This window comes from Watersipora subatra, chromosome 7 (genome assembly GCF_963576615.1).
Source record: "Watersipora subatra chromosome 7, tzWatSuba1.1, whole genome shotgun sequence".
Lineage (NCBI taxonomy): Eukaryota > Metazoa > Bryozoa > Gymnolaemata > Cheilostomatida > Watersiporidae > Watersipora > Watersipora subatra.
In genome coordinates this window covers 37,494,402-37,508,274 of record NC_088714.1, presented here as the reverse complement: position 1 = coordinate 37,508,274, position 13,873 = coordinate 37,494,402, and the positions used below count along the sequence as shown (strand labels likewise).

The 13,873-nt window shown below is 37.8% G+C and overlaps 1 protein-coding gene across 1 annotated transcript in view; it reads right to left on the bottom strand.

Moving 5' to 3' along the window:
* LOC137399562 (regulator of telomere elongation helicase 1 homolog) overlaps positions 1 to 5,513 on the bottom strand; it is a 146,541-nt gene extending 141,028 nt beyond the window's left edge. Inside the window, exon 1 of the mRNA XM_068085740.1 lies at positions 5,456 to 5,513. The gene's annotated coding sequence lies outside the window, so the exon portion shown is untranslated. The remainder of the gene's footprint in view (positions 1 to 5,455) is intronic.
* Positions 5,514 to 13,873: the final 8,360 nt, after the last annotated feature.

Sequence of the window (13,873 nt, the reverse complement as noted above, 5' to 3'; positions counted from 1 at the left end):
CCTTTTACGCTAACATTAGAGCTTACACAGAAAGATGTTCTAATTTCAAAAGAGATAGTGGAAATGGTGAGACACCTTTGAATGAAATAGCACCAAGTGCTAGGTATAAAGAAAGATGAGCTGAGGGAAAAATTAATTTCTCAAGGCAATGCATTAACCTTGACCATTGCAGTTAGACTGTGCAGAAGTCAAGAAATCACTTCCACAGCACTGAAGTTAATGGCGGCCGATGTTAAAACAGTTAACGCTGGGCAGGCAAAAAGAAGAAGCTACAGCCTGCTCTCTGTTCTTCAGCAGAGAGAAGTCAAGGACAACAATACTAAAAAGCCAGCAGCAACAGTAAGGAGTAAGACGTGTGGCACGGAGTCGCATCCAAGACTGAAATGCCCAGCACTAAACTCTACTTGTAAAATTTGTCAATTGGACAACAGGAAATTGGGCGGAGTGTTGCCTGAGTAAGACTACTCATAAGTAACTTTCTCATCAAATGATCCAGACTGCCTTTTCCCTGGTACGCTGAAAATAAATAAAGTGACTACATGGAAAGTTGAGGTCGATGTAAATGGCTGCCAAAATACCTTCCAATTATATACTGGAGAAGATGGACAGTTATTAGTTATTTGGACCCTTGGCTTGATAATGTCCTTCTTTCTGGCCAGTTGTTGAGCTCCATAGTCCAAGCCAAAAAAAATTGAAGTTTTAGGCACCTTTGAGGCTGCACATTTTTGCAAGAGAAAACACACAGAAGTAGTCCACGTTGTCAAATGTCAACCAACCTGTTTGCTTCGTATGTCAGCTTGTCAGGCATTACATCTTGTCACATAGATGAATGCAAGATGGCTTCTCAAAAAGATGAGAATGTTGCTAAGTTTCCTAAGTAGTTCTCAGGCCTAGGCCTTTTGAAAGGCTATATTTATCAGATCTCATTGAAGACAGATGCGAAGCCTACATGCATATACATACCAAGGAATATACCATACCAATTGAGAGAAAAAGCCGATGAGCAACTTGACCGGATGGTTAATCAAGGACTTATACCGTCAGTTACAGAAGCTATAGAATGGTGTAGTGGTTTAGTGACTGTGCTAAAGCCTTCAAGGGATGTTAGACTGAGCATAGACGTAACAGGACGTAACAATGCAGTCAAAAAAGAGGTGCACCCAATGGCTACAGCTGATAAAAGTCTAAACCGGCTTGGAAACAGCAGGATATTCTCAAAGCATGACACCAACACTGGCTTTTGGCAAGTAAATCTTGAAGAAAAGTCTAAGAAGCTTACAACTTTCTTATCACCATTTGGTAAATTTTGCTTCAACCGTTTACCTTTTGAAATATATAGTGCGCCTGAGAGATTCTAGAAAGCTATGAGCTGGTGCTATCTGAGCAAACAGGTGTGACTTGTCACATTCATGACATTCTTATACATGGTGAAGGCATGACAAGTCATGACAGAGCTTTGCAAAAAGTGTTAGAAGTGCTGCAAGAGTCTGGAACTTCTCTTAATCTCAGTAAGTGTCAGTTTAGAGAACTTACAGCAAACCTCTCGGGTTATGTCATAGATACTGGGAGAGTGAAACCAGATCCAGCTAAAGCACAGGCAGTTAAAGGCCTTTCTTCACCTGAGAGCACAACTGAGCTAGGAAGGTTGAACGAAATGTTCAACCAGATGGCTAAGTTCATTCCTCAGCTATCAGTTGTGAATGCACCTATGAGAGAGCTACTGAAAAAAACAGAGGGAATGGCTAAGGAATGAACATCAGGAGTCATCTTTCAAGAAAATCAAGAAATCACCGACTTCAGCACAAACTATAGCTCACTACAACCCTAAGTTTGAGACTATTATAGCTGTTGATGCTATCAATGAGGGGTTGGGAGTCACAATGTTCCAAATACAGGGTGATCGGACAAGAAAGCCAGGAACCTATGCTTCCAGATCTTTCACACAGACAGAGAAAAACTATGCAGTGATCGAAATAGAACCATTAGGAATTGTATGGGCCTGTGAAAGGTTTGATCAATATGTTAGAGGAATGATGTTCGCAGCGGAGATGGATCTCTACAGATCTCCCTTTGGTCTCCATCTCATGAGTAAAGCCTTAGACCAAGTTCCAGCTCAGAACCTTACGAGGCATCTACAACTCATGAGATATGCTCCATTGGTAGTGTATGTCCAAAGATGTCTGTACAACATAGCTGATGCATTTTCAAAGAAACCTGTTGGGGTTCTGACACTCAAGGACTCACTACTAGTTGCAGAACTAGAAACTAGCACAGCCAGGATCGATGAATTGCTTTCACAAAGCCAGTTAGTACTTGAAATCTAAGAAGCACAAAAGAATGATGATATCTGTCAACAGGTTACATACTATTGTATGAATAGATGGCCAGCCTAAAGGCAGATTTAAACAGGGTGATCCATCTCTACTGAAAATGTCAAAGCAATTTTTTATTTTTTGAGAGGCTCCTATTATATGACAACAGATTAGTGGTTCCTACGGCTTTACAACTGAAGGTCTTAAAACAGATTCAACCCGCACACCAAAGCAGTATAAAAAGGTCAAGGGCATGCCAGAAGAGCTGTCTGGTGGCCTTCTATGATGATCCAAATCAAGAACGCGGTTTAATAGTGTGACCTACGCAGAAAGACCTCACAAACGCCTACTGAGCCACTCTGTCCTTCCACATTTCCTGACCGGCCATGGCAGAGACTAGGGCATATTTATTCCAGTTCAAAGATAGGTACTATCTGTTATTAGTCAACTTAGTTATAAGTGACTACTAATAGCAGGTAGATTGAGGTCTGACAGCTCAGTTTTGCTGGAATCCAGGAAGGGTATAGACGCCATGAAGTCCACTTTAGTGTTCATGGCATACCTGACCAGGTTCTCTCGGACAATGAACCTCAGGTTACATCAAAAGTGTTTCAGGAATTTTCTGCTTCATTTAACTTTACACATGCAACCAGTTCCCCTAGAACTAATGAAGAGGCAATACGTGCAGAAGGCACTGTTAAGAGGTTGAAGAAAAGCAATCTTGAGCCTAACGATATACCGAACTACACCTTTATAGAATGGTTACACACCATAGAAGCTACTCATGGGAAGACATTGTTCAGCTTTCCAAGAACTCTAATGCCAAGTACTGTTCAAAGAGCAAATGAACAAGACAAAGAAACTCGCATCAACTCTAGAACTAAGAAGAACTATGATGAATGGAACAGAGCATCCCAGTTACCTCCACTTGAAACAGAAAAAAAATGGTAGTGAGACATATGGAATAGGAAGGTGTGGTCATCACGTCAGCTGGCCCACGCTTACTGTTTGTCCAGACTAGCCAAGGTACATGTACTTTCAGAAGGAACAGGAGCACTTTGGTGAAGATTGAAGACCAAATGACGTCTGTGGTGGCCAGAGGCGCAGAGGGCACAGGCCATAGTCAGGTCACTCCAGCCAGCCAGGAGTCGGGTGCAAAAGGGTCACATAAGCCAGTAAGGACCAAAATATTACCTAGCAAACTAAATGACCATGATACCAACAAGGATGATCCTATTCTACAGATGATACTTACTGGACTATATGAACAATCAACTAGTTTAGTTTCTAAACTGATAGGACAATCAATTTTAAATTATAACTCAACCTTAGAAGAGGAGATGTTGTATAAATTTATATATATATATCTCAAAGTTTTTGTGTAGACAATAGACCATTACTACCCATATTAACATAGATACCACCATAAATCCAAAGCATTTCTGTATGGAGATATTGTGATACTGTCAAGATACCAACAGGTAATGTAGCCAGACCACAGGATAAGCATATAATATATACAAGCCACAAGACGCACAAAGACATTACAATTTTCAATAATTAGAAAATGTCAAAAGCGAATTAGAAACTTCAAACTTGGAAGAAATCAAGCATAGAAACTGCATCAACACCAAATAGAGAATATGCCAATGGGAAGTCGAAGCAATTAAACCTACCAACCATTATCATCAAAAAGCCACCAGAGAAACATTAGAGACGAGTCAAAGGAGTCACATACAGATCTGCCACTCCTGTCAAACATGACCTAGACACCAAGAGTAAGTCACGCGCTCCACTCTACATGTCAACATCATGTGCACCGGCTGAAGACTTACGAAAACAAGATATCTTCATACGCCTGACAGAAAGCATTGAACCTTAACACTCAACCTACACCCACAGACTAACCATCCCACATGCCAGATATCTATAAAAAAGAACAGCTCTAATGACTCAGCATCTCTATCTCTGGCTCTAGCTTGAGCTCTGGCTCTTGCTCTCTTTCCGAGGGCCTCCGTGGACGCTTTCCCATCTGCTTGCTGAAGAGCCTCTCTCTCTTCTCTACCAATAGAGCCTCCTTCCCTTCATCAGCTGAGCCTCTTCTCCACCACTATCTCAACTGCTGACACTCTCTACATATGGCCTCTCATGACTCTCGTTCGATTGTCGAACCTCACAGCTGTACAGAACTGATCAACAAGCATAGACGACCGTTCGAGTAAGGACGTAATTTTTATTAGCTTTTCTAATTGTTTGTCATTTATATTACTGTTTTAGAATTTTGTTAGTTGTGTATTTCATTGTTTGACTTATAGAGTAAAGAAGTAAGTTTGACTGGTAGATATCAGTATTGCTTACAAAAGCTTAACACCTTCACTATACCTGAACCAGTAATAATTAAATTAGTTCCCACAAGCTAAGCAAAAAGTGCACAACTAAACATAGTCAAAATAGAATAATATGTCAAAGCAATGTCGACACCGATGTTGTGTGAGGGTTCGGATTAGTTATGCATAATATAATTTCTCCACAACGACGTATAACAGCATCCATCATCATACGCCAAGTATTAACGAAAACAATACAAAACCGATTATAGCACCTGTAATCGTAGTTTGAGCAAATTTAAACGTGACATCTCACAGCGTTTGTGTTTGGCTCAAGACACCGATGCAAAACACAATTAGCACAAAATTGATTCATGATAGTTTTGCACATTAGTAGGAAGCAACAACAAACAAACAACGGGTTTTGTACTGAGGATATCGACAGGTCGCAGGGGTTCTAGTTAAAGGCGTGATCACAAAAATAGCTTGTAATCGGTGTGTTTTAGTGTCCAATTATATACTAATGTAAGCGGGCAACGCAACCCGATCTGTATTTATTAGAGTGATATGATTTGTGAGTATATATGCTCCGAGACTGTGGTTATAAATACTGGTAATGCCACGGACCAAGCATCAAAATGTGTGGTAACGCATCCAATTCAAACTTTTTAAATTCGAAGTTTTGGTATGGTGTGACTGTTTTATTAGTTTGGATAATGGACATTTGATTGCACCAAAATTTAAAATTAATTACTTTGCGAGTAAATGATAACAAATTAAAATATTAGGTCTGTAAATCGTTTATTGCACTCTTACGTGTATGTGGTAAAATCTAGTTCCCATCAGAAAAGTCGTGCGGTATATTCGGTAGGAGCTATAAAAGGGAACAGAAAAGAACCCTAATCCTTGCTAAGATACTTGCGTAGATCCTACTGCATGTATATTATCAACGGGCTCTTGCGCAACGCCCCATCTGAATTAGCTCCGCCTACAATGTTAACTAGTGTAAGAGGAAAGAAAAATTGAATACATGCGTAATCTCAAATTTTCCATAAGCTGTCTCCAAACAAGTTTCGGTAATTTCTGCTATAATGACATTATTTGTCTTCTGTCTGATTTAAAATGATTTCTACACATTTTTCAAATGTTAAAATAGAGAATTAGATCTAGTTTGCATGCTTATTCGTGCCTATCTGATTGCAACGCCATCAATGATTAGGGTACTTTATTCACCCTGTCCCTGGATTCTTCTACTACTACTATTAATAGAACTAGTTGTAGTGGTAGTCTACTACTAGTAGCACTAGTAGTTTTACCAAAAAGGAATAATATATTGCTTTTCATGTGGTATCTGTACAAACCTGTAATCCTTGCATATTGCACGGCTATACTGTGCAGGATTAGGGTCATATCTGGTACCTGGACGAACCTCTAGTCTAATCCTTGCTTATGGTATGGCTATACTGTGCAAGAATAGGGTCATATTTAGTACCTGTAAAAACTTCTAATTCTTGAATAGTATGGCTATACTGTGCAGGGTTAGGCTCATATCTGGTGCCTGTAGAAATCTCTAATCCTTGCATATGGTATGGCTATACTGTGTAGGATTAGCATCATATCTGTTACCTATACAAATCTCTAATTTTTGCATATGGTATGGCTATACTGTGCAGGATTAGGGTTATATCTGGTACCTGTACAAACCTCTAAGCCTTGCATATGGTATGGCCATACTGTGCAGGATTAGGCTCATATCTGGTACCTGTGCAAACCTCTAATCCTTGCATATGGTATGGCTATATTGTACAGGATTAGGGTCATATCTGGTACCTATACAGACCTCTAATCCTTGCATATGGTATGGCCATACTGTGCAGGATTAGGCTCATATCTGGTACCTGTGCAAACCTCTAATCCTTGCATATGGTATGGCTATACTGCGCAGGATTAGGGTCATATCTGGTACCTATACAGACCTCTAATCTTTGCATATGGTATGGCTATACTGTGCAGGCTTAGGGTCATATCCGGTACCTATACAAACCTCTAATCCTTGCTTATGGTATGACCATACTGTGCAGGATTAGGGCCATATCTGGTACCTGTACAAACCTCTCATCCTTGCCTATGGTATGGCTATATTTTGCAGGGTTAGGCTGATATCTAGTGTCTGTAGAAACCTCTAATCCTTGCATATGGTATGGCTATACTGTGCAGTAATAGGCTCATATCTGGTATCTGTGCAAACCTCTAATCCTTGCATATGGTATGGCTATACTGCGCAGGATTAGGGTCATATCTGGTACCTATACAGACCTCTAATCTTTGCATATGGTATGGCTATACTGGGCAGGATTAGGGCGACATAAACTATGAAGCGTTTTATTAATTAATCCTTAATTAACATGGAATTACTAATCGTTTTTGTATATCATGGAATAACCATTCAAGGATTTTATAATATTGTTTGAAGCTTGGTTCCTGAGTCTTGGTTCAGCTACAGGCTTTCTGCAGGTCCAGTGTGAGAACTGGTACCATGGTTATTGAGATTATGTACTTTCAGAGACAACTCAAGGCTCTCTATATCTTGAACAAATTTCACCTCATTGCTTTCTGGTCAGGGCAGAAGTCCTGTGTAATCTATACTCCGAAATTAGCATTTGTTTTTGAGCTCGCAAATTACTGCCACTTACCTTTGTTCGTAGGATCTACAGGCTTAAGAAGCACATGGGGCTTTTTAGACAGTCGGCCACCATGGTGGCCGGAAGAAGTACCTTTTGTTGCACCCAAAAAGAGGCATGGTAAGTACAAGATTGTGGATATTAAGTTTATAAATTGATTTGCTGGTGTTAGGTTTATAAATTGCGTGTAAAACAAAGAGCTATGTCGTAGTGTACACCAAAATTGGATCATATACATTTTCCTTTGCAGACAGAATTGTTTTTGCTGGACTCTATTATTTACTTGTCTTACCTATAACTGTGAGATCTTTATTCATTTCAGTTGTAAATGGGAAGACTGTGGCTGTCCACAGCAGTGGGACTCTGGCTAGAGTGATAAAAGCCTATTACAGACATATAGTAAGTTTATGTACTATACTATCACAAACATTGTACCAAACTGTTGAACTTGAACATTGTTTATGCATGTTTAATCTACTACATGCATATAAGTATGATTTGTTATTAAGTTAACAAAGGGATACTGTAAGGATTATTATAATATATAGTTTCTACGTCTCTAACCTATTTCTTTTGCTTGCTAACCGAAACAAGCACTTGCAATAGAAAAAACTCTGCCATGGAGTTGTTTTACTTTTCTATTTTACTGTAACTATGGTAATTAGACCTACATAGCCTTTAGTTCTCCTCTGGTGTGTGTGTGTGCGTGCGTGCGTGCGTGCGTGCGTGATGCTAACACATATTTCTTTCCTCTATATTTTTACGTTGTAAATGAATCAACTTCTAAAATATTTGCTTTGGTTAGATTCAGTGCAGATATTATGACAAAATTATGTTATTTTAAAAACAATTTGCATTGTAGGACTGTTTAGAAGAAGAGGAAATAGTGATGCAGCAGAACCATCCAATGACGGACCACTTTTCAGAACTATAACTTGTTTTAGTTCTTGCAAATGAGTTATTCGGCAAGGCCTTTGATAATTTTATCTAAAATTCATATCAATAAAGGAATAATTGAATTTTATATATGCTATAAAATCTGTACGAAATCCAAAAATTTCAAAGGGAAGACAAGGTGTGCTCTCGACCAACTAATTTTGCCTGACCGCTTCAAAACCAGTAATCCCTAATTATATATAACTATTGTATGGACTGTTGCAAATAATTCAAGTGCTAGAGTCCCGAGATAGTATTCAAAACACTTAGCACTAAGTAAATAGCAGCAAAGCAGGGGATATTTGTATTGGTCAGGCTTCCTGCACATCTTATTGGTCAGGTTTATTGATATTGGTATTAGTACTGACTGAATTGTATTAAGATAAAGTTCTCTATAAAAACAAAACAAAAATAAACAAGGCATAATTATTAACAATAAAGCATTAGAAAGCATACAATAAAATTAACATCAAGCATTCACAATGATATACATAATAGTAAACATATTGCGGAGTGTAAAACTACATATTTAACCGTTAATAAAAAACTTACAATTATTTCCATAATAGGCTTGTTGACCAATCAAATATGTTGATAATAAGAATAAATTATAACATCTAAAATAAACGATGGTTATTGAAAACAATCATACAATTATAGCAAACAACAAATAATATCAATCAGGTATGTGCAATTATACAATAGACAAGAATACATTACATTCAATAAATTTAATAAACAATTATATAATTACATATGAACAGAAAAGTCGTAGGAGTTATTAAATATGTGTTAAAAAGTTACACAGGCACCTCGTCTCTTGCTTTCTTGCTTCTCTTCAAAGCTAATGAGGAATGGCAGCTATTTTGCAGAAAAGCTAATTTAATTGCAGATTAAGTGTTAATTACTTGTGTTGTATTATGCTGAAAGAAAAGTATTATTTCTACAATATTTATTAAATATTTTGTGCTCACTAATTAGATGCTTCTTATTCGGCTGCAATTTAGCTTGGGTTTATCTGCTTATGCGTTTGTCTTTCGAAACGTGAGCACTAACTAAACATCTATTTAAATGCTACTATACGGACTTGTGCCAAGAGTTTTTGTGCTGAGTCCCTAGAGATCATTCAAAACATCTACCACTAAAACACGTTATAAATTATAGTTGATATACTTAGTTTTTACTACTATATTTATACTACATATCTCCATCTTTCCCAAATTTTCTTAGCACTAAAAGTGACATATACTTTTGTGACATTTTGTTTAACAACTGTTGTACTTACGCTATACAGCTATAAAAGTGGGAGTCTACAGGCTAGAAATAATTCTTGTCTTCACACTCCTAGAGTGATGAGCTAGCTGAATAAATTACACAGACTACCCAAAGAGTTGTACCACCACTTTACAAGAGTCTTTGTTCATTGTAGCAGTAGATTATTTGCAGCACTATATCTATATATGTAATACTCAGAGACTTTGATAAATTTTTACATAACAAGTTGAGGTAAATGTATGCTTGCATTTTTATACATTATTGGCCATTATTGTATAAAGATCACTTAACAACTAGATGTACTTTGCAGAAAATCAAAGAATTGTTATGTACATTAATATTTGTTATACTCACTGTACAATTTTTGTCTGGTGATATCCTCAACACATTTAATTCAACTCTTGAGAGAGAACACAGAGCTTGTTATAGCTGTAAATGCCCTATATTTTTATAGATTTTAATGCTGAATTTTAATTAATCGTTAATTAACCAATATCATTTCACTGCTATAATAATTACATAAATAGGACAATTTTAACTTTCGAACATACATGTATATGCATTATACCATAGACCTATTAACTATACTAGACTGGGCAATTCAATGCATCACGGCTCAGCATTGTGTCCACATTCTTCGCGACGTAACGTCAACGCTTTGTTCACTGCAGCTGGTCAAGCAAGCGAGTCATCATTGTTTACATTGAAAGAATGACAGAGGACAGCTTTGTTGCTCCATGTAATTTGACATAACTACTAAAGTACACAAGATATTGGTTTAAAATTTTAGATGCAAAGCTTACACACTATGCATTTCCTGCCCTGAAAATTTGTAAACATAGAGTTGAATATTTCATATGTAAAGTGCCAGTAAAAATGTATATTGATCTATTCAAAAAATATTGCAAAATTATCAATGTTGCCCTATGCTATGGGCTAACATGTTAGATAGCTAGGTGTACAAACTGTTTTTAAATGCATACACACTGGTAATTGGTACACTGATTGCAGTCTGCCATAAATATAAATGTTGGGCCTTAGGTGTTATGCAAACAGCATCAGAAAATAGGTTTATGTCCACTTTGTTGCTTTGTTCACTTTGCCTAGTCCAGGCCATAGTTTTAAGTAGGAAGCCATGGAGAGTGGAGCAACTACCAGCACTGGAAATGATTCGAAGGTAAATTTTACTCCAACTTTTTTCAAGTGTGGTTGCGAGAGGTACCTACATATGAAGAGCAAGAAATCTTGCGGATTTTTCTGAGATATGCATACAAATAATAGTTTTTTCCAAAATGTTTTTCTAAAGTTCATTGCTAGCGCTACAATTTGAAAAGTTGTTTCGCACAAAGAGGTGCCAAGCGCGTAGTAGATTGATTGTTGCCCTTTTCATGAAGTTTTTCATCACCATGGCAGGTGGACATAGGCTAGTAAATGAGTATGATGATGACTGTGCTATATTTAGAAGTGTAGCTAAACCCAACGAAAAGATTTTTACTTTATGATGGTCTCATAAGAATGCAATCATTTACTGATTATTTTGCAGGACTAGAAGAGTAAAAATTTTTGCTGTGCATTTGGTTGTTATAATACGCCAACAAAAGACAGTTAACTCAGTTTCCACACCTTTCCATTGGAAGAAAAACACCTAAACATACGTAACAAGTGGATAGACACCGTGAAACGTAAGGACCGGAAGCCTTCCAAATACTCTGCGCTCGGCAGTGATCCCCTGCAGACCTCCTGGTATGATGCTGGCTGCCATACTAAAGCCTACTGCTGTACCAAGGGTATTTGATTATCTGCCAACATATTTACAACCGACTCAACCAAAGCATAGACGACTGTTATGCCGACCAAAACTATCTAAATCATCTCCACCAGACCGAGATGAGCCAGTCCTGGAACCTTCACTTTGCTATGAAGAGCCAACAGCCGCCAAGCAATCTGAATAGATCATTCCCGACCCTCTACATAAGCGTACCTCGTACCTTGGAATAGGGAATTAAATTTTTCAAACATTTCGCGAGGCCAAGTATCTACTTCTGAACAAGCTTGGACAGGAGCATATAGAAACACTGTCCTCAAAGATTCGGGGCAAGGGAGGTTTCAACAATAATCCAGATGTCCGTAGCTTCAAATCTGCACTGAAAGCTCGACTAGTGAAAACAGACATCACACCTAGCACGAGTGCTAACTGTCTTGATTGTGATAGCTCAGATGGCTCCTGCTCCCTACTTCTCTCATCTAAACGAAGAAAAATTCATGTAGAAAGTGAAGATGACTTCCATGAGTATTTGGAATCAAGCGAACTGGTGGAAATTGATCTGTCAAAATCTGTCTCGGACATAGTGGAGTACATCAGTAGGTAAATACAACCAATTCCTCCAAGTTTTTTACAAAACAAGAGATCTGGCACACATTGCAGCCTTGCTGCATGTGCTAAACTGCATGACTGCCCATATTGTGGTACGTGATTTAGGTATGTACATGTATTTTGGTATTAGCTACTTTCACTTATTGTTGGTGTATAGAACAGATATACAGGTAGCAGAGTGGCTTGAAATAATACTGCAGCAAATCAGTGAGATGTAGTTAAACTTATTTTACGGTTGATACATAGGCCTATACTTTTTATAATAATATTAGCATATGATATTGATTTAGCAAGTCATGTGGTACGGAGCTTAAAACTCAACTGCAATGGCTGAACCAGCTTTATAGCCTCCTGTCCAGGTTTACGCACCAGGGATGATGCGACACTGATCAGTGTAAAAGGTAGAGGTGGTCTGTTTACGCCTCATCCTGTCATCACAAAGATATGTCTAGGCTAAGAACAGATCATACGGCAGTGTGTCGACTTACAAGGAATCACTGCAGACATACACAAGCTGGTAGTCACGAAGACTCTTTTATTGGTTTTACAAAACAATTTGCATCAGGAATTTCCATGCTCAAGTCACAGCGCAGCATTAGTTAAAACTAGCACATCCAGATATGTCAGAATTAGAATTCACCATGAGGCTACAAAGGTAGCAGCTAACAAGAGTAATCTTAGATCAAAGCTCAGCCGACTGATCGTCTTTAGTCATGTGTAGCCTGTCACAATATGTCTAGAAAAGTGTCTACACTATTTGTCGTTTGTTTTCTACGATTTTTCTGAGCTGTTTGCATAACACCTAAGACCCAACATTTATGTTCATGGCAGACTGCAATCAGTGTACCATTTACTAGTGTGTATGCATTTGAAATCAGTTTGTACACCTAGCTATCTGACATGTTAGCCCATAGCTATGGCGCCTTACAGTGCCTCGCCTTGCGTGTTCACAACTCGAGTTGTACAACTCGAGTTGCACAACTCGAGTTGTGAACACGCAACGCGACTTTTCAAAAGTAAGGTTCAATATACTGGTATTACGGTAGCATAACCGTAGATCTGGTTATATTAACAATGGTGTATCAATAGGCACCCGTTAGCTAATAGAAATTAAACTATGTATGTACTGTAAAACTAAAACTAATAGCGAATTATTAGAATTATACTGTGCCGGGTTTGCAACTCGAGTTGTACAACTCGAGTTGCACAACTCGAGTTGTACAACTCGAGTTTGTAAATATAACTCGAGTTGTACAACTCGAGTTGCACAACTCGAGTTTATCAAAACCCAAGCCGAGTTCTTTCATCAGCAACTCGAGTTCAACAACTCGGCTTGAGAACATTTCATCATTTTATTTTCTCTAGCTATATGGAATTTTTTTGTGCATCATTAAACGCCGTTGAAATAATTTCTATGTTCATTTTCGGTGATCATTCAGTTTCTTGTCAGATTCTAGAGAGATGACTCTTTTTTTCATTTGAAAAAGAAGTTGCCTGGCTGGCTGCGAATTTCTTTTTCCCAAACAGGTTTACATACGGCAGTAAAACTTTGGCTCATGATTGGCTTTAGTAATTGAGTTTTAGTAACCAAAACTTGCATCATTACATTAGAAATCAATAGTTATAATTAGAAAGGAACACAAAATTCTAAATAACGTAGCAAAACTGATGTTATCATTCAAAAAGTGCTGTTAAAACGTAAGAGGCGCTCACTTAAAACTCATTAATTTAAGCCATTTTGAATAAAATTTTGGAATTTTGTGTTCCTCTCTAATTATAACTATTGACTTTCAATGTAATGATGTAGGTTTTGATTAATAAAACTCAATTACTAAAGCCAATCATGAGCCAAAATTTTACTGCCGTATGTAAACCTGTTTGGGAAAAAAACTTCGCGGCTCGGTTCTCATATAGATTGTTTTTAGTTTGCTTTTTACATTCTACAATTTTTTTTGTCTCTTTATATTT